The sequence below is a fragment of the Mustela nigripes genome, chromosome 7 (assembly GCF_022355385.1).
Source record: "Mustela nigripes isolate SB6536 chromosome 7, MUSNIG.SB6536, whole genome shotgun sequence".
NCBI lineage: Eukaryota > Metazoa > Chordata > Mammalia > Carnivora > Mustelidae > Mustela > Mustela nigripes.
The window spans coordinates 34,415,715-34,441,519 of record NC_081563.1 but is presented as its reverse complement, the minus strand read 5'-3'; the positions used below and the strand labels follow the sequence as shown (position 1 = coordinate 34,441,519).

The 25,805-nt window shown below is 41.3% G+C and overlaps 1 long non-coding RNA gene across 3 annotated transcripts; it reads right to left on the bottom strand.

Moving 5' to 3' along the window:
• Positions 1-9: 9 nt before the first annotated feature.
• On the bottom strand, positions 10-24,244 carry LOC132022289 (uncharacterized). 3 transcript variants are annotated; one of them, XR_009405581.1, is made up of 5 exons: positions 23,839-24,244; positions 21,888-21,941; positions 11,267-11,439; positions 9,872-9,992; positions 10-1,199 (listed from the first exon to the last, which is right to left on the bottom strand). It is a non-coding gene; the product is annotated as an uncharacterized LOC132022289 (long non-coding RNA). The 3 variants fall into 3 exon arrangements; XR_009405579.1 differs by having other exon boundaries at positions 9,872-9,995; positions 23,839-24,243; XR_009405580.1 differs by lacking the exon at positions 10-1,199 and adding an exon at positions 8,992-9,570 and having other exon boundaries at positions 9,872-9,995; positions 23,839-24,243.
• Between the last annotated feature and the right edge of the window lie 1,561 nt (positions 24,245-25,805).

The following is a 25,805-nucleotide window of genomic DNA, read 5'->3' as shown; positions in this document are numbered from 1 at the left end:
ACAGGAAAAATGAAATAAATGCTGGTGCAGAAAAAGGACAACTAGCAGGAGTAATATAGCAATTATTCTTCCACAGCAATTCTGGAATCCTGGGATAAGCACAATGTTTCTATAACCAGAATGCTGGGATAAGCATTATGAAAGGCAAGGAAAGTTCTTTGCTTAAATCTTAATTTTCCTTCCAAGGAATTTCCTCGTCCATTGTACTCCATTGCCCCTGGCTTTGCTAGTCTATGAGAGCTTGTTGAGAAACATACCTTCCTTATAGCCTGTTCAGCTCATTCCATACTGGTACAAATATGAGATCAAAGGTTATTTCCAACTCAAATAATCAAAGAATTTCTTTGAGAACATGATTCCCTCAAAAACTTGGTAGGTTTCTGATCCATTTGCTTCGAGTCAGCAATATGTGCCAATAACCACACATGTACTTCTTTCCTACACATAATTTTATGCGTGATTTTTGTCTTTGCTTTCCTTCTCCATCTCCTTTCTCTCCCTGAATTTAATAGGGGACTAATTCAAGCCATTAGATTTGGATGAGAAGACCACGCTCTTAGTCAGATCGTTGTAGTCTGGATCTAAATGGATCTTCATTACTCAAAGGTATTTAATATTTTGTTTCCTATCTAGAAGTAGTCAGCTTTCTAATCTTTTAGCTTCCAAATTTCTAGACTTCTCTAATTCTCTTTTATTTCTGTTTCCAAAGCAGTCAATTCTTTCTTGAGTTTTTCTCTTTCCTGCAATGCTTTACTAAGGTTAGCAAATAGTAGCCAACACATATTATTATACTCTTTTCAAAAACTTCCTCTAGAGTGATAGGCTTACTAGGCACATAGTGTACTACCTTCCAGGCTGCATAAGCAACAGTTATAGCAAATCTTTTGCCATGCCATGGCAAGTCTCTGGAGTAATTCAACCTCCAATATTTGTTTTCACACCATCTCTAACCCACTATGAATTCAAGATTATATGTTTTATTTCTTTTTTCCTTAGAGCAGCATTCGACTTAAAGGTTTCTTTTTTAGTGTTAGTCAAGACAAGCTAGATGCTATCACAAACAGTCCCCAAATTTCAGTTAGCTTAGTATAATAAAATGTTTTCGCTTCTATCAGATTCCAATGCAGATCATCAAGGGACTTGGCTCCATGAAGTCATTCAAGGATCCCAGCTTCTATCTTGAATTCCACTCTTTTCAGCTAGCAAATAGGGGTAGTAGTGGGAGAACACAGAGGACCAATTAGGAAGCTGTTATGTTTCAGACATAGAAGTGTACCCATCACTTTTATCCATAATCCGTGGGCCACATTTTAGTTACAAAACTGCACTCAACTGCAAGGGAGGTTAGGACGTACAGCCAAACTTTGTAACCAGAAGGAAAAGAGAAACATTTTAGTGACAAGTAGCCAAATAGTTCCTGCCATACTTGTCTTCATAGCTCTTATCAGAGTTCTAGTTTTTTTATTTTCTTGAAAATAAATTACTGATTAATTAATTAATTAATTATAAATAATAAATGATTATTGAATAATTATTCAATGTGTCTCACCCATTATATTGTATACAACAGAGAGGTCTTTTAGAATGTGGGAGAGGTAGTACATCCCAGTGGTTAAGACTGCAGGCTCCCAGATCATACTGCTTAGATTCAAACCCCGGTGCTACCACTTAGTGGCTGTGTAACACTGTCTCTGTGCCTCAGTTTCTTCCTCTGTAAAATGAAGATGATACCATTTCTACTTCTGAGAGTTACTGCGAGGATGCAATGAGATAGTAAATGTAAACCCCTTAGAACAGGGCCCATTATGTTCTAAGTACTCAGTAAGTATTAGCAGCTATTACTATTATAAGTGGGCTTATATGGTGCCTGTGTTTGCTTAAACCATTGTATACTCAATGTTTATTACAGAGAAGCTGGTCAATAAATATTTGTTAATATTGGACAAACATAGAAGAACTCTGAAAACAAGTCAATCTGAATACATTATTCAACAACCAGTATCCCCCTATTTTAAAGCAACCAGTATTAATTTTTCTGCTTTATATTTATCAAATTAGATCTGACAAACTGTTTAATAATGCCATAATAAAGTGGAAAATTTAACATTAATCACTCAAAATGAAAACATAACTGTACGTTACCATCAAACACACATAAAAGTCCAAATGTACTATACAATTACCAATTACTAGGTAGTTATTTAGATTCTTCAAGGATTTATCTTTAGATTATCTTCAGTACAGAACTCCCCCTAGACCTCACCTTGAGCCCCTTAAGTGCAATTTAATTCAGGTAAATGTAAAATACACACATTTTCCAAGAGTTCAATTATTGCAAAAGGCTAAGTATAGCTATATCAAATAATACAAGCTTAAAACATTCTCTTTAAACGTAGAATCTTGACTCTGTGCATCGTTACCTTCCCCTAACTGTCGAAATGGTTTATGGTGGGACAAGTTTCAGAATGCTTTTTATCCACCCCCCCAAGATTTTATTTATTTATTTGTCAGAGAGAGAGAGAGAGAGCACAAGCAGGGGGAATGGCAGGCAGTGGGAGAAGCAGGCGGCTCCCCGCTGAACAAGGAGCCTGATGCAGGACTAGATCCCAGGATCCTGGGATTATGAACTGGGCCAGATCAAGACCTGAGCCAAAGTCAGATACTAAACTGACTGAGCCACCCAGGTGTCCCAGTTTCAGAATAGTTTTAAAGACACACAACATCTATTGTCAAAGCCTTGACCTGAGTTTTGAAGGAAAATAAAAAATTCTTACACTGATTTCTTTGTTTTGCTCTCATTAGCTAGATGACCCTTCAAGGTAATTATAAACTGTTTCTGGCTTCTCTACTTTTTCTGTCTGGGTCCATCAAGAATATGTTGTATCGTTGGTATGCATCCATCAGCTCTTCAATGAGTCACATTGCATGGGGGTTGGGATGACGTTTCTCGTGATCTGTAAACCCCCGAGACCAAACTTGAGGGTTTATTTAGGGTTTTCTGTGTCCTCTGGGTTTTTCATTTCCCTTTGCTTTTGTATGCCGTATCTCCATATACAGCCAAATCAATTTCATGACATTTAAAACTTTTTCTGATGTCAAGTGGAGAAAAGGAACAGAAAAAAAAAGATTTTTACAAAGTAATAAATGTTAAAACTGAGGTGTTTAAGTGGTGCTGTTTTTACCTGTCTGTTCTTGACCAAAAGTCACATTCCCAAGGAGAAGAAGATTCTACTTGGTTCCTTAAATTGTCAAAAGTCCCAGCCCAGATTTTCCGCCCTACCGCCATACTCTTGCAACATTATTTCATAGTTGTTTGATGCCAAGGCAAAAAGACATCCTTTTAGTGGTTAGAGAAGATCAGTTACTTAAGTGATTTCATATTGGTGTTGTATTTATGGGTTTGCAATAAAACAACTTTCGGGAGGAAAAAAGTGTCAGTCAAGAATAATGAAGTGTTGGGCGCCTGGGTGGCTCAGTGGGTTGGGCCGCTGCCTTCGGCTCAGGTCATGATCTCAGGGTCCTGGGATCGAGTCCCGCATCGGGCTCTCTGCTCAGCGGGGAGCCTGCTTCCTCCTCTCTCTCTGCCTGCCTCTCTGCCTACTTGTGTTCTGTCAAGTAAATAAAAATAAAAAATAAAAAAATCTTTAAAAAAAAAAAAAAGAATAATGAAGTGTTTTTTGTTTTGTTTGTTTTTAGATTTTCTTAGGTATGTTGGGCTTTCCACTCCTTTTATTTTGTTGCCTTAATGTTTTTTAAAGACTAAACCCTATATTAATGGAATTTTTTAGATTGTCCACATGAGCTTATGTGTGAGAGAACAAAACTGAAATGGGTTTTTTTTGGGGGGGGATTCTTTTTTTTAATTACATGTTTAACATAAGCAGTGTATGAAAGAGCTCCAAAATCTGTAAGATGCTAAATGGTAGGTTTGTTCTAGCTTCTAACCATAAAGAATGCCTAGGTCTAACTAAAGTGATTGCAAGAGAAAAAAACAAAGCATGGGAGGATATACCCCAAAGTGTTCAAAAGTAATTGCCGGGGCGCCTGGGTGGCTCGGTGGGTTAAGCCACTGCCTTCGGCTCGGGTCATGATCTCAGGGTCCTGGGATCGAGTCCTGCATCGGGCTCTCTGCTCAGCAGGGAGCCTGCTTCCCTCTCTCTCTCTCTCTCTCTCTCTCTGTCTGCCTCTCCATCTACTTGTGATTTCTCTCTGTCAAATAAATAAATAAAATCTTTAAAAAAAAAAGAAAAAAAAAGTAATTGCCTCTAGGAAGTAAAACTGAGAGGGGGAAGACAAGGGTAGAGAGAGGTACAGGGAATTTTGCTTTTATATTATTTTAATATCATAAATTTATTTTAATTTTTTAAAACCATTAATGATATAAAAACCAAAAAAAAAATAAGTTGCACACTCTCACCCACAAATTGTATCTGTAGAGACTGGTTTAAAATATCATGCTTATTAAATAATTGTTCTCCCAAGTTTGGCATGATTGTTATCTTTCACCTAAGACTTTCCAGACTTACTGACCTCAGAAAAGAATCAAGCAATTAACAGTCTTGTAAATTCTTGGCAAGAGCTTGTGTGAATGAATCTATCCTGTGGGGATCACCAAACATGCCTCACTTAGGGGGAGTTGCTGGGTAGATGCATGAGGGGTGAATGAATGTGGACACAAGCTAATGTTGATAGTTCTGTTGGTGCCACTCATGATACGCAAAGAAGAGACCCAGTATGGACTGAGGAATTAAGTTTTTCTAATGCCAACCTAGGATTTATGCCATGAGGTGGGGCTGGAGATTGTGGAACCAGCTTCAAAATGTCTTTCTATGTGCTACAGCTTCACCACATTTACTGGACGTTGGGCAAATCTTAGACATGATAACTAATAATTTTTATCTGTCCACCATAACTATACACTTTTTCCCCACAAGGAATTCATAGCAGCCTCTCATAAAATTGAAATTCTGCTGGAAAATACTTTAAAATAGCAATGTTATGGTGGAAAGCAGCCAATCAGGGAAATTCAACTCTCAAAATTAATAACACAGGAAGCCCTCTACTTGCAAATAAAATATTTTCAAAAGGTCATTTGTAAGTCAGTTGTTTGAAATCAGGAACAATGCTTTAAATGATGATTAGATTGCCAGCCCCCAAAACATGTAGAATGCTGATCCCAACCTGCCTGTGTTAAAACCACATTAATGACCACCTTATTCAAGGTTTTGAATCAGACAGGTTTGTAATTGAATATTGTCCATTATAAGCATCTGTAAGTTGATGTTGCAATGGAAATGCATATTATAGCAACACTGTTCTGACTTTCAAAGAGCTGACTTACAAATGCCCTCAGAGATATATTTTATTACCCCCACTTTTCAGACCAAAAAAATGAGCCTCAGAAGTATACAATTAGAGTGTGGGGAAATCAGGGTTTGAACCCATGTCTGTCTGCAGCTGAGGGTCAAGTTCTTTTCAGTGCACCAGTTTGCCTCTTAGTCTCTTTGGGATTCTCCTTTAGAGATCCTTGAACGCCAGGCTGAGACATCTATCAACAATGTAGTTTTAGCAGCAAGCGATATGATCAAAATGTTGTCACAGAAAAATTAACTTGTGGATGGATAACCTAGAGGAGGCACTGAAAGTGGGGAATGCAATTAGGAAGCTATTGCAGAGCTGGTGGTGGGGGTGGGGGGGTGTCTCTGCAGAAAGGTCAAAGAAGAAAAGAGTGTGAAGGGAAACAGCACAGGAATGAACAGTAAACAAAACCCTCACAGACCTGGATGACTGCCTCAAAAGCTAAGGGAGAGGAAAGGGTAAAGGAGAGTCTGCGGTGCAGTTCCTAGTGATAGAGACCATGATGTCAGCATTAAATGCAAAGGGCAACTTCAAGAAATGAGGTGATTACATCAAATAAAATATGGTGATTAGTTGCCATATTTCACTGGCCTGCATCAGAATTCCTTTCCTTCTGTGGGAAGCTGAAGGGAATTAGAGGTCATTTTTGTCATGACTTAGACCAATTGGAAGCTCCAGCTCAGCTTTTTAAATTGGAGGGAGGGGGATAACACAAAAACCAGCAGTTAGGTACCACACTGGAAGTTAGGTTGAGAATTGAAGTCCAGCGCTGACAGTGGGGGAGGGGGGAAGATGCGGGGACAGCCAGCTCCAGGGCAGCGTCCTCAACAGACTCCTCCTGTGGGGTGAATTTGGCTGTGCCTTCTGTGCCCTAGACTGCCTGGGTTCCTGCCCGTTTTCCATGCTTGGTCCTCTGGCTTCCCTGTCTACCCAGTGAGCCACCTGATATCCTCCCAGTGAATTCATTTTCTGTGTGACTTAGCCAGAGTGGGTTTCTGTTGTTAGCGGTTGAGAACACTGAGTGGCACAAACACTTTTAAACATATTATGCTAGCATCATGCTCAGATGCCTAGATGGAAGCCTCCAGCACACAGTTTGAAATGTGGGACTACAGTTTAGGAGAGGGCTGGGGCCGGGAAGATAGATTTAGGGTATTTCTAAATAGAGTCAAAGATGTAAGCCATGAGAAATCATCAAGGGAAAAGATTTGAGAGAGAGAGAAAAAAAATAAGCAGAGTGTAGGACTTGAGGGACCACCAATATTTACTCAGGAGGCAAGAGAATGAGTCAGGGAAGAAGCAGTAACAGTTGTAGGAAGCAAATTCAAACTAGTGCCATAGTGGTGCACCTGGGTGGCTCAGTTGGTTAAGTGTCTTCCTTTGGCTCAGGTCCTGATCCCAGGGTGCTGGGATCAAGTCCTGAGTTCAAGCTCCCACCTCCGTAGGAAGCCTGCTTCTCTCTCTGTCTCTCATGAATAAAAAATTTTTAAAAAATCAAAAAAAAAAAAAAAAAAAGGATCAAAAACAAAAACAACCTAGTGCCGGATCACAGAATGCAAAGGAGCCAAGACTTTGGAAAATGATGAAAATCAGGTGATATTAAATACTAGTGTCCAAGGAAGAGGAGAACTGAGAAAGGGGCACTATATACAGTGATTAAAAGGCCACTGGTCTTTAGAGAACTGTTTTATCATGATGGTGGGAGAGGATATCAGGTCGTAACGGGGGGTGAAGACTAAAAGGGTGTTGTGAATGCAGAAGAAGAAAACACAGGTCATCGTTTAAAGAAGTTTGGCAGGATTTTGTCTGTCTTTTTCACTGTTGTTATTTCCAGCTCCTAGAAAAAGCGCCTGCATATGGAAAGTGCTCAATAAATATCTGTTGAGTGAACAAAGAAGAGCAGAAGCAGAAGATTAACTTGAGCTGAAGAATGGTAATGGGGCACATTTCTAGAGTTGGGGGTACCTTACTAAGTCTTCTCTCCTCCTTCCTCCTTCAGCTGGAGAACTTGATTTCCTAGACTTTCCGGTAGTTACCTACTAGATGCTTCCTCCCCACCCCACACTACTATCCCCCTTACTCCACTATTCACTCTGTTTGTACTGTAAGCTAATAGAATGACCATTCCTTAGATAACAATTCCTCACCCATGTTCATTTCTTACTATCCTCAGAAAATAATATTTCTTAGACTAATGTATGTCCTACTCAGAGGTAAGTCCAATATTATTCATCCATATTTATTTTCATACCACAGTAGACTCTCAGCAAGCTGTTGCCGATGACCTGATAAAACTAAGCCTGATTAACTAGAAACTTAATTTCAGGTATACGATCAGATGATACAGCAATTGCACATTTTTAGACACTCACTACCTTATGATCCCTGAAAACACCAAAATTTAAATCTAGTAACCAAATGACCAAATATAGTATCAAAACATTATAAAGAAATCTTGTAAAAACCTACAGGTAAAATGGCCTCTAAATAACAATAAACATAAAATGTAAGATTTATTTTATTTTAAAGTTTTCTCTCTCCAGATGTCAGAAGTCTATGAGTAAAGAACAGGTATTAAAAAAAAAAATAAGGGCACCTGGGTGGTTCAGTCAGTTGAGCACCCACCTCCTGATTTCTGCTCAGATCATGACCTCAGAGTTGTGGGATCGAATTCCCCTTCAGGCTCTGCACTGGGAGTAGAGCCTGCTTAAGAGTCTCCTCTCCCCCTGTCCCTTTGCCTCTCCCCCACTGCTCTCTCTCTCTCACTCATTCTCAATAAATAAGTAAGTAAATAAGTAAATAAATAAAAATAGAAGTTTAAAAAATAAATTGCAGGGGTGCTTGGCTGGCTCAGTCAGTGATCATGCAACTCCTGATCTAGGGGTTGTAAGTTCAAGCCCTATGTTGGGTGTAGAGATTACGTACAAAAAATAAAATATTAACAAATAAAAGAATAATAAAAAAATAAAAAATTGTAACCAGAAGTGTAAGAAGTCTAAATGGTATTTAAGCACAATGAAACGCTTGGGCTATATTAAGAAGATTAAAGGCCTGGAGGTTTCCCACCCCTAGTTTATGGTCCTTCATGGGCACAATTAAAGCCCATAAAGGCTTTGCAATGTACTTAAGAAGCAGTTTCCCTTTTGCCTGCAGACTTTAGGGAGGTAGCCTTTGAGTGCCTATTGTAGGTCCATCAGAGGAGTGTTACTGTATTAATTTGCCTTTAGGCAGTCAGAAATTATTTTTGGAGAAAGGGAGAAACATAAAGTGGATTATTTGTTTTTGATCATGTCATTCCTTTTCATTTCTTTTCTTGGTAATTTCATGTGCATGTGCATGCACACAGAATGCATGAGTACGTGTGCATGTGGGCCCCCATGCAGGTGGCCAGGAAGCTTTTCGGATCTTTCCTCATCCTCCTCCTAGTCTAAAGCTTGGCTTTGCCCCCACTGAGTGCTTCACCAAGGTATGAATTGTCTGTAATAGAGGAGCATTTTCAGTTGCATAGGCCAGTGATGGTCATCATTAATGTCTTCCCAGCACAGGGGTTCTTCATTCTTGGGTCCCTGGAGCCAGCTCTTTTTTTTTTTTTTTTTTTTAAGATTTTATTTATTTATTTATTTGACAGACAGAGATCACAAGTAGGCAAAGAGGCAGGCAGAGAGAGAGGAGGAAGCAGGCTCCCCATTGAGCAGAGAGCCCAATGTGGGGCTTGATCCCAGGATCCCTGAGATCATGACCTGAGCCAAAGGCAGCCGCTTAACTGACTGAGCCACCCAGGTGCCCCTGGAGCCTGCTCATAATTGAATGTTCATTTCTAGATTAGGCCTCCATAGTCATATCCCCTCCATGTAAACTGGGAAGACTGAAGTTTTGGGAGGATCTATGAATCTGATAGTCAACGAATGAAAATGAGAGTCTATGGTAGTCTATGAATGAATAGGAGAGTCCTTCAGACCTAAAACTTTCATTTCAAAATGGCAGCATTTTTGCACCAGCCTGTGTGGCTAGATGTGACCCAGGTACACACAGTCCATGGCATAAGGTGGGCTACTCTCACACCAAAGCAAGAAGTCATTCCTGTGGAAACGCCCCCAGAGAGCTTCCCAGGGCCAACGGTGTGGGGAAGCCATCTTATTGTCAGTGTGGAGCAGTTGCCAGTCTCAGTCGTCCAGGGATTGGCACAAAACCAGGCTCACCAATTTGGCCCAACTGCAGGTCAAGCAACAGAGGCAAAACTAAGGACAGGAGCAGGCATTTCACAGAGGGAGAAATACAAATCACCAATAATTCTGTATAAGGGCAAGAATATTTGACATGTGCAAATTAAAATAAAGAGATACCATTTGCCAGAAACTAAATTGGGAAATTAAAAAAAAAAAATACTATTCAGCATAGATGAAGAGGCAGGAAAACAGGTAGTCTTATATACCACTAATAGATGTGTAAGATGGTTAACATTTCTGGAGAGCATATTAGTAGTATTTATCAAAAACCCTAAAATGTGATTTACCTTGAACTCAGCATTTTCACTTCTAGGAAGGAGCCCAAAGCAAATCATCACAGGTATCGAGGTATCTACCAAGAAGTCTCCTCACAATTTTATTTTTTAGTGGTGCAAAATAAGAAACAACCTGCTACAAGAAAAGAGGAGATTACAAAATAATCCTGTATGACTTTAGGATTATAAAAGAGATGACCGGTATATTTACACATCTATGGGCAAAAGAGTGAAAAAATATCCACAAGAATGTTAACTGTGATAATGTCTGAATTCTGGGATTCTGGGTGATTTTTTATTTTATTCTTTGTACTTTTTTTCTATTGCTACAATGCACATGCATTACTCTGGTAGTGAGCAACAGTGCTGTTAAAAACAAAAGGCAGGGGCGCCTGGGTGGCTCAGTGGGTTAAGCTTCTGCTTTCAGCTCAAGTCATGACCTCAGGGTCCTGGGATTGAGCCCTGCATCGGGCTCTCTGCTCAGCCGGGAGCCTTCTTCCTCCTCTCTCTGCCTCTCTGCCTGCTTGTGATCTCTCTGTCAAATAAATAATTAAAAAAAAAAAAAAAAAGGTAGTGGGGGTGCCTGGGTGGCTCAGTGGGTTAAAGCCTCTGCCTTCGGCTCGGGTCATGATCCCAGGGTCCTGGGATCGAGCCCTGCCTCGGGCTCTCTGCTCAGCGGCGAGCCTGCTTCCCTTTCTCTCTTTGCCTGCCTCTCTGCCTACTTGTGATTTCTCTCTCTGTCAAATAAATAAAATCTTAAAAACAAAAACAAAAACAAAAAAAGACAATGTACAGCATTCTGAGTACTAGCCCAGGTTCATTTATGATTTGATTACAATTCAGGAGATACAACTAAACTTCTTGCTTAGTTTTCCTATCTGCTCACTGGAGGAGTTGTGGTGTCAAGTGTTTAAAGGGCAGAACAGAGTTCTAGTGTGCTTCCGAGCGCTACTGTCCATGAATTCATGAAGTCAGAGAAATTGAACAGCTTTTGCTTAGATGTCTTCTTTGACCCACACTTCGCTATTTGGGATCAGAGTCTCCAACAGGGTAGATGTTCCCTCGTAGACGGTGCCCTACCCATTCCTGTCCACCTGGGGTGCCGGGAACTCTGAGCTGCTCATGGTTATCCTTGGATTGAGGGGTGCACTGAAGGGAGAGCCAGGAGAGTTGGTGGGAGTACATCACTTGTGATGCTTCTCTCAAAGCTATGACATCAGATCCTCCCTGAAACTCTTCATGTTCTCATGGACAACATTTATCTAAATCAGTCTGGTCCTTAAGTGATCTCCATGCCCCAGTCCCATTTTCCAACCAGTGTTCTCCATAATGATATCTAAAGTCTTGGTCACTCTAAGTATATGAGGTGAGACCTAGTAGGCATTTACCTAGAGCCAGAATACCTACAGGGGTGGACTTGAGAGAACTGGACACAGCATTTTCCCTCAATCATGTCACCAGAAGATGGATTATTTCACATTGTCTTCAAAGTAGAAAGGGGAGAATGAAGAATAAGCTCCCTTTAAGGAATCCGGTGAGTTCTCTCTGTAAGGAATATTGATGTTTCCTCACAGCCAACCCTGCGAAAGAAAGACTATTGTGAAGGTAAAGAAAGGCAAATCTTCTGACATGGAAATTGAGACATATTTTCTTGGTGAAATGCCTTGGTAACAAGGGAATGCCTTCTTGTGTCTTTGTCTGTCATGTTCAGCATCTTTAAATGAGCACAGCAAATCCCCTGAATGTGCAAGTTAGCCCAGGAGGATATAGTGAAATGGACACTCCTATAATTCTGAGGGTATGGGGGCATGATGGTTATGGAGTCCTTCTGGGTATGATGTTTCCAGTGGGCAATTTGTCAGTCTCTATCAAAAGCCTAAAATCATTCATACCATTTACCACAGAAAATACAGTTCTGAGAACTTATTGTAAGAAATATTTGTATATTTTTTAAGTAGGCTCAACTCCCAGCATGGAGCCCAATGCGGAACTTGAACTCACAACCCTGAGATCAAGACCTGAGCTGAGATCAACAGTCAGACACTTAACCAACTGAGCACTCAGGTGCCACAGAATTAATTTTTTTAATATGCAAAAAGACTACATAAGAATGTTCACTGAAGTGCTATTTACAAAAGTGAAAAACTAAAAAAAAATCCAGTAATTGGAATTAGTTAAATAAAGCATGGAAAGGTACTAAGAGGCCATTATTCATTATATACTTATTATTTACTTGAATAATATTTAAGGATACTAAGAAAACCTCATGATAAAAAGTGAAAAAGTATGTATTACAAACCCAGTGTAGATATATAGATATATAGTATACTATATAGATAGATAGTACACATACATGCATACACACAATACACATTTGTTATATATAAATATTTTTTTCTATTTTTTCCAACCTTATTAGATTGGCTTCTCTTCATGTATCCTGATTTACTCTTCATTATGTAGGACTGCAGAAAGTCCAGTCCTCTCTCCACGTATTTCTGAGAATCTCCAGAAAGTTTTATATATTCCATCTCTGCTGGTTTCCACTGGTCACGTGCTCTAGGACTCTCCCCCAATCACCCCTGGACTTCTCATAATGGCTTTTCCAGCAGGCTGTCACTCGACAATCTACCTTACCGTGAAATGTGAAAACCTTCTTCCTATTACCCAAGATACATCTGACATAAGGCTGCAATTTCAACAAACTCTGTGAAGTCTTGAGGATTACATAAGGGAATTACAGTGCAAAGAAAGAAAACTTAAAAGTAGATATCGGATATCACTGCCTCTAAAGTTCCCTTGTAGAACCCTTTCCTGGAGTTCCCTCTGGGCAGTCCCTCCCCTTAGCTCTCAGCTTGCCATGCCTGGAGCTTCCCCACCCTCCTGGTTGGGGCTCTCCCCTGGTACACTTGACCCAAGTCTTGGGGCCCCCACTTCTTTTTTCTTTTTTGAAACATTTTATTTATTTATTTGACAGACACAGACAGACAGACAAAGACAGAGAGCACAAATAGGGAGGACATGGAGAATCAGACTCCCTGCTGAGCCTGGAGCCCAACTCAGGGCTTGATACCAGGACCCTGGGATCATGAAATAAGCTGAAGGCAGACATTTAACTGACTGAGCCACCCGGGCACTGACATTTAACTGACTAAGCCAATTTCTTATTTCTTTTAATAAAATTTATTATTTTTTAAAGATTTTATTTACTTGACAGACAGAGGTCACAAGTAGGCAGAGAGGCAGGCAGAGAGAGAGAGAGGAGGAAGCAGGTTCCCTGCTGAGCAGAGAGCCCGATGCGGGGCTCGATCCCAGGACCCAGGGATCATGACCTGAGCTGAAGGCAGAGGCTTAACCCACTGAGCCACCCAGGCGCCCCCCCTAATTTTTATTTTTTAAAAAAATTTTATTTACTTATTTATTTGAGGGGAGGCGGGTAGGGAGAGGGACAACCAGACTCCACACTGAATGCAGAGACTGATTTTGACAAACTTTATTGGATTTCTTCAAAACTGAGTATACTCTGTTCCTTTGGTAATTTGTCTGGCATTTTTGTTACCAAATAAAATACATTTTTAAAAAAGCATTATCTACACCCAACATAGGGCTCAAAGTCACAACCCCAAGGTCAAGAGCTGCAGGCCCTACTGACTGAACCAATGAAGCAACTCTAAAATACATTCTTGATAGCAGATTCTCATAGTCATTTATTTTAAAACATCATAGAACACTTCAATATTGTATTTGATTTTAGTGAAAAAAGAATAGTAGTTTTGAGATTTCAGGTTTTTGATTTTTAAGAGATTACACAAGCTGGGGAGAGAAGAAAGGAGAGAGAGAAACTTAAGCAGACTGCATGTCCAGCACGGAGCCTGATGGGGGCTTGATTCCACAAGCCCAACATCATGACCTGAGCTGAAATCAAAAGTTGGATGCTTAATTGACTGAGCCACCTGGGCACCCCTCCAACTTCTTATTTCTGACTATCAAAAGAGGACACAAAACATTGCAACAATCCAGACAGAGGTATACCTGCCCCCAGTAAGAAATGGCTGTGTGTGTGTGAGTGTGTGTGTGTGTGTGTGTGTGTGTGTGTTAAAGATTTTATCATTTGAGAGGGAGAGAGAGCACATGAGCTAGGGGTGGAGAGCTGCAGAGGGAGAAACAGACTCCTTGCTGAGCAGGGAGCCCAATTCAAGGCTCAATCCTAGGACCTTGAGATCATGACCTGAGACAAAGTTAGACGCTTAACTGACTGCCCTACCCAGGCGCCCCATGGCTTTTTGTGTTATTCAACAGAAACCTCAGCATCTCCACCTAAAATATCTGCATTTGGATTACTCCATTGGCTCAGGGTGTCTCCAAGAACAACTATTGCCACTCCTTTGGGGCCTCAAGAACATAGAAACAGTTGTTACTTAAAGATAAAGTCCAGGGGCACCTGGGTGGCTCAGTGGATTAAAGCTTCTGCCTTCAATGCAGGTCATGATCCCAGGGTCCTGGAATCGAGCCCCACATCGAGCCTGCTTCCCCCGTCTCTCTCTGCCTGCCTCTCTGCCTACTTGTGATCTCTCTCTGTCAAGTAAATAAATAAAATCTTAAAAAAAAAAAAAAAAGTTGAAGTCCACCTTCCAACCTTAGAAAGTTCAAGAAACATTTTTTTAAAATTTGGAATGCAGTTTCAAATGCACACTACAAACAATAAACAAGTTCTCGCTATGTACCAGGTACTACACTAAGCACTAAGCAGATATGAACTCATTGATCTTCCTGAGACTTTTTTACATCAAGTGCTATCGATGATATCCCATATCATTGATATATTGATATCACCACGTAGGTGGAGAAATTAAGAGAGAGAGCTGTTAAATAATTTGCTCAAAGACACAGAACCAGAAAGTGGTGAAGCGGGGCTATACCTAGGTAGTCTCAATCTAGAGAGTTAGCCACCTTCTGCTACTCTATTGTATTGCTTCACAGGATGGGAGGAAGAGAAACCTAGAAAGGATAGGAGAAAAGAAAATGGTGACTTGATTTTATTTTTTCAAATTGTCCAAAAGGAACTTTACTTTCAAAATTAGGAACCAGAATATATCTATATTATCTAGATCTGTATCTATATTTATCTCCATGTCTCTATCTCTGAATGTGTTGGGGAGAGAAACGAAAAGGCTACTCTAGGCATTGCATCTTCGTCTCCATGGGTCATACCAACCCCTCCTACTTAACTATGACAATAGGCATCTTTTCTCTAAGAAGGGCTGCTCACTTCCACGAGTAGGCCCCCTGGGGACTATATTTATGTGCTGTGACCTCATGCTCTAGCTTCAGTTGATTGAACTAGGAGATCACCTGACTCACATCAGGCCAATACAATTTTCTAACTCAGAGATTTCAAATTGAAGTTGAGAGCCAGTCAATCTGGGATAGTCTCTTATCCAGAGGACATATAGACTCAGAAGAAGTTAACTACTACAGCAACCCATGCCCAGATTTCAGTAGCTTTAGTTTATTTCTCCATAATATCACAGTTCAATGTGGGTTGATGGAGATGGGGAAATGCTATGCTCCACAATTTTATCAAGTACAGAGGCCCGTTCCATCTAGTGGTTCAACTATTCTCTAAGGCTGTAGTCAAAGGAAGAGGGAGAGGATCAAGGGGTGCAGAGTAGGTTTTTCTGTTGGTAGGGCCTGAAAATCACATGCATTCCTTCTGCCCACATTATAAAGGATGTAACTCATCACATGACCTCAGCTAACTGCAAAGAATACTGGGAAATGTAGTCCAGTCTTATGCCTAGAAAGAAAAGAAAATGGATATGTGATCATCTAGTTAGTCTCTGTCACAACACACAAGTTTTGAACTATAGAGTTCATAGTCTGTCCGCTATATCCATGAAAAAGCTAAGAAAACCAATTTGTAGAGAGACAAGAATGAAGCAGGTGTTCATATGGAAGCAGAGATGACAGTGAAAGGGAGAGAGAGAGAGAATTGTATGGTTTCTGGCTTTCTACTTTGTGACGCTCCTTTTTTTGTTTTGCTTTGTTCTATTTGGTACATACGTAATTTTTGTAATAACAGTTTTATTGAGCTTTAATTCACATCCCATAAAATTAAGCCTTTTAAACTATGCAATTGAGTGGTTTTTTAGTATAGTCAGAGTAGTGCAACCATCATCACTATCTAATTCCATAGCATTTTTATCCCTGCAAAAGAAACTCGAGGGCCAGGACGCCTGGGTGGCTCAGTTGGTAGGACGACTGACTTTGGCTCAGGTCATGATCCTGGAGTCCTGGTATGGAGTCCCGCATCGGGCTCCCAGCTCTATGGGGAGTCTGCTTCTCCCTCTGACCTTCTCCTCAGTCATGCTCTCTCTCACTGTCTCTCTCTCAAATAAATAAATAAAATCTTTAAAGAAAAGAAAGAAACTCCAGGGCCACCTGGCTGGCTCAGTTGGTGAAGCAGTCGACTTTTAATCTTAGGGTCATGGGCTCGAGTCCCATGTTGGGCATAGAGATCACTTAAAAATAAAATCTTTAAAAAAAAGAAAAGAAGAAAAGAAAAGAAAAGAAACTCCAGGCCTATTAGCAGTCACTCCATTTCCCACTCCACACAGTGCCTAGCAACTACTACGTTACTTTCTGTCTCTATGGATTTGCCTATTCTAACCATTGAACATAAATGGAATCATACGGGATATGGCCTTTTGTGTCAAGCTCTTTTCACTTATTCAAGGCTCATCCATGTTGTAGCATGTGTCAAGTTCCATTTCTTTTTATGACTAAATAATATTCTATTGCATGGATTCATCAGTGGGTGGGCATTTGAGTTGTTTCCACTCATTGCCTATTCTGAATAATGCTGCTGGGAACACTGGTGTACACATTTTTGTGCACACATTCCTTTTCATAGACGTGGAACTACTGGCTCATATGGCAACAGTCTTATGGATTAACATTTTGAGGAATGACACTAGTTTTTAGAAATTTTAGCTGCCCTTCAGTATCCTTCACACAAATACAGGAATTCCTTTTCCCCCTCTTCTTTCATCAACTTGAGTTAGTTTCAATAATATTATTTATAACCTCAAGAGCCTTAACAAAGTCACCTACTTCTGTTGCTTCTGGTTTAGGCCTTCCTGATTCTTCCATCCCCTTTATTTTGGCTCTGTTTGCCCGCCTTTTTAAATAGTTTTTTAGTTTGGCTTTTTTCTGGCTACAAGTATCAGGCACTCATTCCAGTTAGCTCAAGCATGTTAAGAAAAATACATGATAAGATAATGCAAGTTTTCAGTAACCTAAAATCAGGAACCAGAATGGGCTGGCTTCGGGGAAACCAGTGGTAGAAGCTAGTTCTCAGTTTGGTGGGGTGGGCAGCACAGACCTCACCCACAGAAATCCCTAAGCGTTCATAGCCTTTCATCATTAGAAATATAGGACAGCCAAACTCCTTTCTGCCCTGCCCTGCTACTAACTACTAATGTCTCTCTTTGTTTACATGCCTCCTCTAGGAAAAAGCATCGCTTTTCATACCTGGCTATGGGTCAAGGGAATCTAGCCAATCTGTGGATCGATGCTCCTTGAATCAGTTGCCCACCTCTTATCCAATCACCAGTGAGAACAGAAAGCTGGATCACATAGTATAAAACAAGACTGTTGGACCTATCTTTTTCTTTGGTAGGGACTAGGGGTTAGAGCAGTTTCCACTAGATGATACTGGTATAGAAGGGCATGGCGATTGATCTCTTTGGATGTGGTTTGATATTTTTAATAATTAATGAAAATGGGTCACTTCTTTTTCAATACATTTCTGTCTTTGGTCTTAGCAGTTCTGCCAGGATACAGTTTCTTGCATTCAATCTCCAGCTTTTTGCATTGTAATTAAGGGTAAGATAAAGCCATGGTCCCATCTTGAGGTTCAAGTACCTCCCTGTGAAAGGAACTGAATTAGGGATGGGTGATAGAGACATTCTGTTCCCTTGGATGGTGTGAAGAGTAAAGGAGTAGAAAAGAGTCCCTGAGAAGACCCTGTTTCCTATTCCCATTAGAGCTCCCGCCCCACCATTCTCATTCTATCTTCTACCCTACTTCCTAAAACAGTGTGGGCTACAGCCACAGCCAAGGCGCAAAGAGTATAGCAAGCTGTCTGCAATTGTCAGGTCTACTTTCAACATGTCACAGCTGGAACAGAACAGAAAGCTCCTAGAGCCAAACTTAAGCACTGGGATGGGTAGAAAACTGGCCTGAAGTACCTTCTTTCTATAAGGACAGACCCAGAGAAAGAAGTTTATTTATAAAAGGTAAATGTAGGCTTCCGTATGTTAGAATGAGCAATAAATAACTTTTGAAATGAAAACTTAAACTGTTATCATTAAAATAAGTTCTTTTGGGGCACCTGGGTGGCTCAGTGGGTTAAAGCCTCTGCCTTTGGCTCAGGTCATGATCCCAGGGTCCTGGGATGGAGCCCCACATCAGGCTCTCTGCTCAGCAAAGAGCCTGCTTCCCTTCCTCTCCGTCTGCTGGCCTCTCTGCCTACTTGTGATCCCTGTCTCTCTGTCAAATAAATTAATAAAATCTTTAATAAATAAATAAATAAATAAATATAATAAGTTCTTTTTAGAATATTAAATTTTGAGTGTACATCTACCTATTTTTTCCTTAACAAAGTCAAAATTTAAAAAAAAACCATTTGGAAAATCTTGATTTCTAAAAAGGGCAGGCCCATTGTCTGCCCTAATTTTATTTCTTGTTCCTTGTCTGTGTTTTTTTTTTTTTTTTTAATATTCTTCCTGTAGCTAATATCAAGCATGGGTTTTCCAGATTGTCTGGACATACTCCAAAAGAAATATCTGACCCATATCTTTAAGGAAAAAGGCATTGAGTAGCCACATGTCTAAAAGCTAAAGTAGCTTGAGGGTAGGCATGGGGTAGAGATGGAGGACAGAGAAGGCAGGGTTTCATTTTTTACTAGCAAACTTTTTTTTTTTTAAAGATTTTATTTATTTATTTGACAGAGAGAAATTACAAGTACACTGAGAGGCAGGCAGAGAGAGAGAGAGAGAGAAGGAAGCAGGCTCCCTGCTGAGCAGAGAGCCTGATTCGGAACTCGATCCCAGGACCCTGAGATCATGACCTGAGCCGAAGGCAGCGGCTTAACCCACTGAGCCACCCAGGCGCCCCTACTAGCAAACTTTTGATTGGACTTTCTGAACCTCAGCATTTTAGGAATTTGAGTTGGTCAAGTCAGTTGTGAAAGACTCCTGTGCAGCAGGAATTGGAAAAAGAAAAGATTATTTGCATGAGTTTTGCACTCCCCAATTGGATACACACTGTTCCATAACTGGACACAACACAAACATATTTATTTATTTTAAGGCTGTCTGCTGACCTGCATTGTGAGTTTGCTCAGCGGGCCAGCATGGCACAGAGAGGGGGAGTCAAGAGCCCAGATGTGGGGCCTCTGAAGGCGGGTGCTGGTATCATCACTTGAAGGGTTTCTCAATGGCTGGCTGCCTATAGTCCAAACAGTCCTTAGTAAGGCTGGCTCTTAGTAGTTTAAGGAGTCTCACTGATGTAGCAATCAGGTTGCTCTTTCAGAGTACTTGTACGTTCTTAAGTATATTCCAAAGAGGCTGGATTCCCATTCACGATATGGATGAAAATGTGACAAGATGAGGCTCAGGGTCTTCCTGGAGTGATGCTGCGGATTTTAGAACCAAGAAGAGAGGTGCAGAATGTGGACAGAGAGGTCAAGAGTATGAACTTGGGAGCCAGACTGCGTGACTTGGAATCCTAGCCCTTCTTTTCCTAGCCCTGCAGTCTTGGGTAAAGTACTTAACCTCTCTGTGCCTCAATTTCCCAATCTGTAGTATGGGGATTAAGTAACCCTACTTCAGAAGCATCACAATGATTGTTAAATGAGTTAACATTTTGAAGGTGATGAAGGCATTGTGTAACAGTTAGTTAGTAAGCACTGTACATATTTCTTAAGTAGAAGAAGTAAAATATACTGATGGCTGGCGAAGCTAGTGTTGATTGGCTCCAGGACTCTGTATTTTCAGATGAGAAAAGGCTGCATGCTAGAAACAACCCAAGTTAGAACAGATCTAAACATTGTGGTTGTACCAGGAGACATTGTACTAACCAATTTTAAAATGAGGTATATCTGTGTATCCTGCTGTGGAATAATCCCTAAGACGTATCGTCAGGGGAGAGAGAAGTCCCCATACACCATACGTAGGAATAATTAAGGGATCTAGCACTTCTTGAGGATTTTCTATGCATCAGGCATTGTTTTAAAAGTTTTGTATATATAGGGCGTCTGGGTGGTTCAGTCAGTGAAGTGTATGACTCTTAGATTTGGCCCAGGTTGTGATCTCAGGGTCATGAGATAGAGCCCCCCTACTGGGCTCTGTGCTCAGCACAATGTCTATCTCAGACTTTCCCTCCCTCTCCCTTTGCCCCCACCCCTGTGCACATACACTCTCTCTAAAATAGATAGTAAATCTTTTCCAAAAATCTTTGTATATATTAATTCATCTCATCTCCATATAAGGAAGGTACTGGCTTTTTCCCCATTGTGGAGATTATGAAATAACTGAGTCCCAGAGAGGTTATGTAATTTGTCTAAGGTCACCCCGCTGGTAGGTAAATGAGCTGGGATTTGAATTCAGATGGTTTTGTTTCAGTGTCCATTTATCAATCACTATGGTAAATTACTCTTCCAATAGCATAAGCACACAAATAAAACTATATACATATAAAGATAAATACATATGAAAAACAAAATAAAACAAAGTCTGGAAGCATAGACACTAACCATGAACCCCTAAAGAGAGAAGTAGGACTGAAAGGGGTCAGGTGGAGGCAGATGATTAAGGAGAAGGGGGACTTTCACTTTTCATTATATATTTACTTGTATTTTATTTGACTTATTTAGTGTAACACAAATGTGAATTCATATACTGCTTTTGGAAGTAAAAACTAATTGTAAAATAAATGAAAAAATAAATGAACTTATTTTACTTAACAATATGTACCCCAACGTTTATAGCAGCAATGTCCATAATACCCAAACTATGGAAAGAGCCCAAATGTCCATCAACAGATGAATGGATAAGGAAGATGTGATATATATATATATACAATGGAATATTAGGGGCGCCTGGGTGGCGCAGTGGGTTAAGCCTCTGCCTTCGGTCATGATCTCAGGGGCCTGGGATTGAGCCCTGCAGCGGGCTCTCTGCTCAGCAGTGAGCCTGCTTCCCCTATTGAATATAGGTATGACCTATAATATATATATATATATATATTCAATTATATGAATTGGGGTGCCTGGGTGGTTTAGTGGGTTAAGCCTCTGCCTTCGGCTCAGGCCCTGGTCTTAGGGTCCTGGGATCGAGCCCTGCCTCAGGCTCTCTGCTTGGCAGGGAGCCTGCTTCCCCCTCTCTCTGCCTACTTGTGATTTCTCTGTCAAATAAATAAAGAAATAAATAAATCTCAAAAAAAAAAAAAAAAAAGACTGATGAATCACTGACCTCTACCTCTGAAACCAATAATACCTCATATGTGAATTAATTAAATTTAAATTTGAATAATAAATAAAAATTTTAAAAACAGAAACAAAAATACCCTCAAACAATTATGAAGGCCTTACTCTGTACCAGGCTGTGTTCTCAGTGCTTGACAGATATTGAATAACTTAATTCTCTTAAAAATCTCCAAAAAAAAAAAAAAATCTCCATTTTCCAGATGAGGAAAGCTAGGTACTTATCACACAGCTGGTAAGAGGCCAAGCTGGGATTTGAACCCACAGAGTCTGGCTGCAGATTCTGTACTCTCGGTCACTCTACCACATATGTATACATGTGTGAGCTGAACCCTGAACCAATGGTCCTCACCCATGTGCAAGGGCTTGTCCAGGCTACCACCCACTCTATGCCATGGGGAACACCTTTAGTCAGATGGTCAGAGGTACAGGCTCTGCAATCACCCAAACAAGGACATGGACACCATCTCCACTGCTTACCAGTTTTGTGACTTTGGGCGAATTATTGAACAGTTTTGATCTCCGGATCTTCAACTGTAAAATTAAATGAATAATTGTCACTATGTCATAAAGGTCGTTACAAAGATCAAAAACATTAGCATATACAAAGTGCTTAGCACAGAATCTGGCATACAACAAGAAACAACTCCGTGTTAATTATTACATTATGATTATTAGTTTATTATCTTGGTACCTCCTTTCCAGGGAGGCCTTTTCTCCCATCTTTATTTGGGACACAAAGGCACATGCCATTGACCTAGCACTTGTAGTATAAGGAATTTGCCCATCGATGTGCTTGCAAAAAGTACACCCAGGTATATGCATAAAGATGTCACCGATGTCTGTTTAAGCCATCAACTGGTATGACCTAAACATTCGTCATTAGAAAACTGATCAGATACATTCTGATATATCTATATAAGGAACAATATTTGGGGATCCTAGTTTGGCCCAAGAAATGGCAGCCCTCTTCCCTGCTCTAGCTCTGAATAAATTGAGAAATAAAACTAAGGACTGGCAGACGAAGGCCTAATAATGCCGATAAGAGACAAAGTTGGATGTGGTACCTAAATGAGAGACACATTTCACACCACTGAAACCCCAACCAAGCATCTGTTGACCCAGTTCTGCCTACTTCTGCGGCAGCAGAAGGCACACTCCCTACAGGCAGCTTGGTGCTAAGCAGAAAGGGCAGAGCTGAACCCAGCATGTCTAAGTTGTACTTCCAAGCTTGTTAGTCCTCAGGGAGTAGAAGGACAGAAAGGGGGCAGGAATTACGTTGAGGGCCGCTTATTTGGAATTCACATTCTCTTCTTGCAAAGACTCTGCAGACATTAAAAGAAGGGAGTAAATCTGCAGTGCACATGTGGAAAGATCTCTAAGGTAGCTTTTTGGGTGAAAAAAGCAAAATGCAGAATAAGTATAGTAAGACCGCTTTTACATAAAATTTTGTTAAAGGACATAAATCAATGCGTAGTACCAAGAATAAACAAAAAATTGGGGCGCCTGGGTGGCTCAGTGGGTTAAAGCCTCTGACTTTGGCTCGGGTCGTGGTCCCCGGGTCCTGGGATCAAGCTCCGCCTAGGGCTCTCTGCTCAGCGGGGAGCCTTCTTCCTCCTCTCTCTCTGCTTGCCTCTCTGCCTGCCTGTGATCTCTGTCTGTCAAATAAATAAATAAAATCTTAAAAAAAAAAAAGAATAAACAAAAAATAGTAATAGTGGTTATATTTGGGGGAGGGACTCAGGCAGAATGAGAAGTTTTTATTCTTCCTTTTACACTTTTTAAAAATTGTTTTTATTTTCTTCCCACACATTCACGACTTCTGTGTTTATTATTTTTAATGCTGTTGGGAGTAGTCTGGACTGTGGGGCTCATGACTATTACTGCATTCATCTTTATACTGCCCTGCAAAAATAAGTTATAATGCATGTTATTTAAAAAAATAAAAACAAGGCAGCCTGAAAAAAAAAAACCAAAAAGTGCCTTCTAGCTTCAGGAGTCCTAATGAGCTATAATCAGAGAGACGCCAGACTAGTCAAAATTGGAAGAAAGAGCTATAATCACAGGGGGAAAAAAATGAAAAAAAAAAAAAAAAAACCCACCCACACACACACACACACATACACAAATAAAACCTCTCTCCACAACTTGAAGTGTCCCAGAAAAAGCAGGAGTAATGACAGCAGACCGACTTCAGGAAAAGCAGACAAGAGGAGCTCCAGGGTGGGGACTGGAGGCACTGGTGTGGGCGATACTGTGGAATCGTGTCAGAAAGTGAAAACCGCCATGAGGACCTGGGGACCCCAAGGAAGAGAGAGACAAGAGCTGCCACGTAAAGGCCTGGGGACCCCAAGAAAGAAACTGAAGGGGCTGAGGTATAAAATAAATCAGAAGGAACTTAGGAGGAAAGGTTGCCCTGATTCTGACTCACGGTCTGATGGTCCTCAGGCCTTGAGTGGCCTTGGAGAAACCAGGTCAGGGTTGTATCACCAAAGGCACTGTGCTGGAGAAACACGATGGCTGGGTTGCTTCCTGCAGCCTCAGGTCCTCGAAATGAAGTCAGGGTGACAGACCCACAACCAGGCACGTGAGGGTCTCTCAATCAAGGACCTCATGGCTCCTCCTTTGGCCTGCCAAAGCTCTGGCGGAGAGGAGCATCCTTATGGGAAAGCCTGCATGGGGCCTCGTTACTTGTCACACTCCTCTGTCGCTAGACCAGGCCCTGTGAGAGAATTCTAAAGAATTGATTTTCATGGGGGCGAAATACAGTAACTCATGTTGCAATCCTGCTCAAATCACGGAACAGATACTTTAAGGCCCAGATTCCTTAAGGCGGCTTTGATTTACCGCACACTCCACATTCCGACGAGAGTCTGAAGTGAGGGTCACTGCCCACGTGAAGCCATGTCTCACCGTTCTCTGGCAGTTAAGCGCTCAAGAAAGAGATTTCCTCAACTTCCTTTGGTGCTCACAAAACGAAAGCAGCCGTTACATAATAAAGCCTGTAAAAGGCTCCATGGGTTGAGAAGTCCCCGATGTTTTTCCTGCCTTTGGTCATTTTCTTTGTTTAAAGTGTTCAGAAACAGTGAAAGTTCAAGAAGAAAAAAAAACATTTCCAGCAGGAAAATGAGTGAGAGAGTTAGTCAGCAGCGAGACTCACTCATACGGCCATGAGGCTGTAACTTAATCTTGACAACATAGTCTTTCCTGGAAGAGATTCGAACAGCGATTTATCATTTTATAATTTGTGGTTTACATTTGAGCCATAAACCAAGCAGATGTATTGGTTTGAGGCACTTCTGATTCCTTTTAAAGTCCCAGGAGGCACGAAGACAGCTTCAAACTGGAGGCCCCAGGCTCTTGGGGTTTCACCAGGAGAGCACAAAGGACAAGGTTTCTGTATTCACTCTCCTTCCTTAGGAAATGTATGGAATGCGCGCCTTTGTTTGTTTTAGACGCGGCGGGGGGCGGGGGGGGGCAGACTTTGATAGCTGGAGCCATGAGCTGGCCCCCTCCTATCTTTGGAGGGGTGGGTTTTCATATGTTCCAGGGTCCCCTGGGAAATGAGAAGCTGGAAGCTGAGGGGGGAAATGGGTGGAGAAAGGGGAAGCAAGGGGGAAGGGCGGAGTGCCGGAGATAACTCTGCTGACTTCACAGTTTTCCACTGGGGCCTGCCCTGCCTACCTCTGTTGACATCAAAGCTCTTTGCGCCTGCTCAGTCTGCCCTGCCGGCTGGCCGCCACTGGGAAAGAAGGAATTGGCTCGGAGCCCTAGAACAAAATTGAGAACAAAATTTCTGAAATTAACTTTGCCTTTAAAAAAAAAAAAAGGAATTTTCAGCTTTGGTGGCAGATCCGGGATCGCCTCCCACTGGGGTTCCAAGCATCCACCGGGGACAAAGGGCACACCTTTTACAGAGATGTCTCCAGAAACCTGAGCAGCTTCCCAAGGTGTCTCACTGGTTCTACAGCAGTGTTGGCTGTCTGTGGGCCCATGGGTGCGGCTTTCACAATCATGTTGGGGCGCCTGGATTCGGAAAGGCTTGCCTCCCCTCCTCGGAGCAATGTAGCGCCTCAGATCTTTGCTGGCAGCTGAGCTCTCATGTCTGTTGCTGTTCTCTCTCCTCCTTGCTACCCCCATGCTGGGACCTACTTGTTTTCCTGCCCCCTTCTCTGTTTCCCCCCAGCAGTTCGCTTGCCTGTTCCCTGGAAGGGAACAGAAGAAGTAAGATGACCATCCTGTCTGCTGTCCCTGCTGACTTAACCATTCTAAGACCAGGATGGAAAACACTGCAGCACCCTCGCCGGGCAGACAGAGTCAGTCACCCCGGATTCCGCATGTTGAAACCAAGTTCTAGAACCCAGCTTTAACAGATATACACATGTGTATGATATTTCA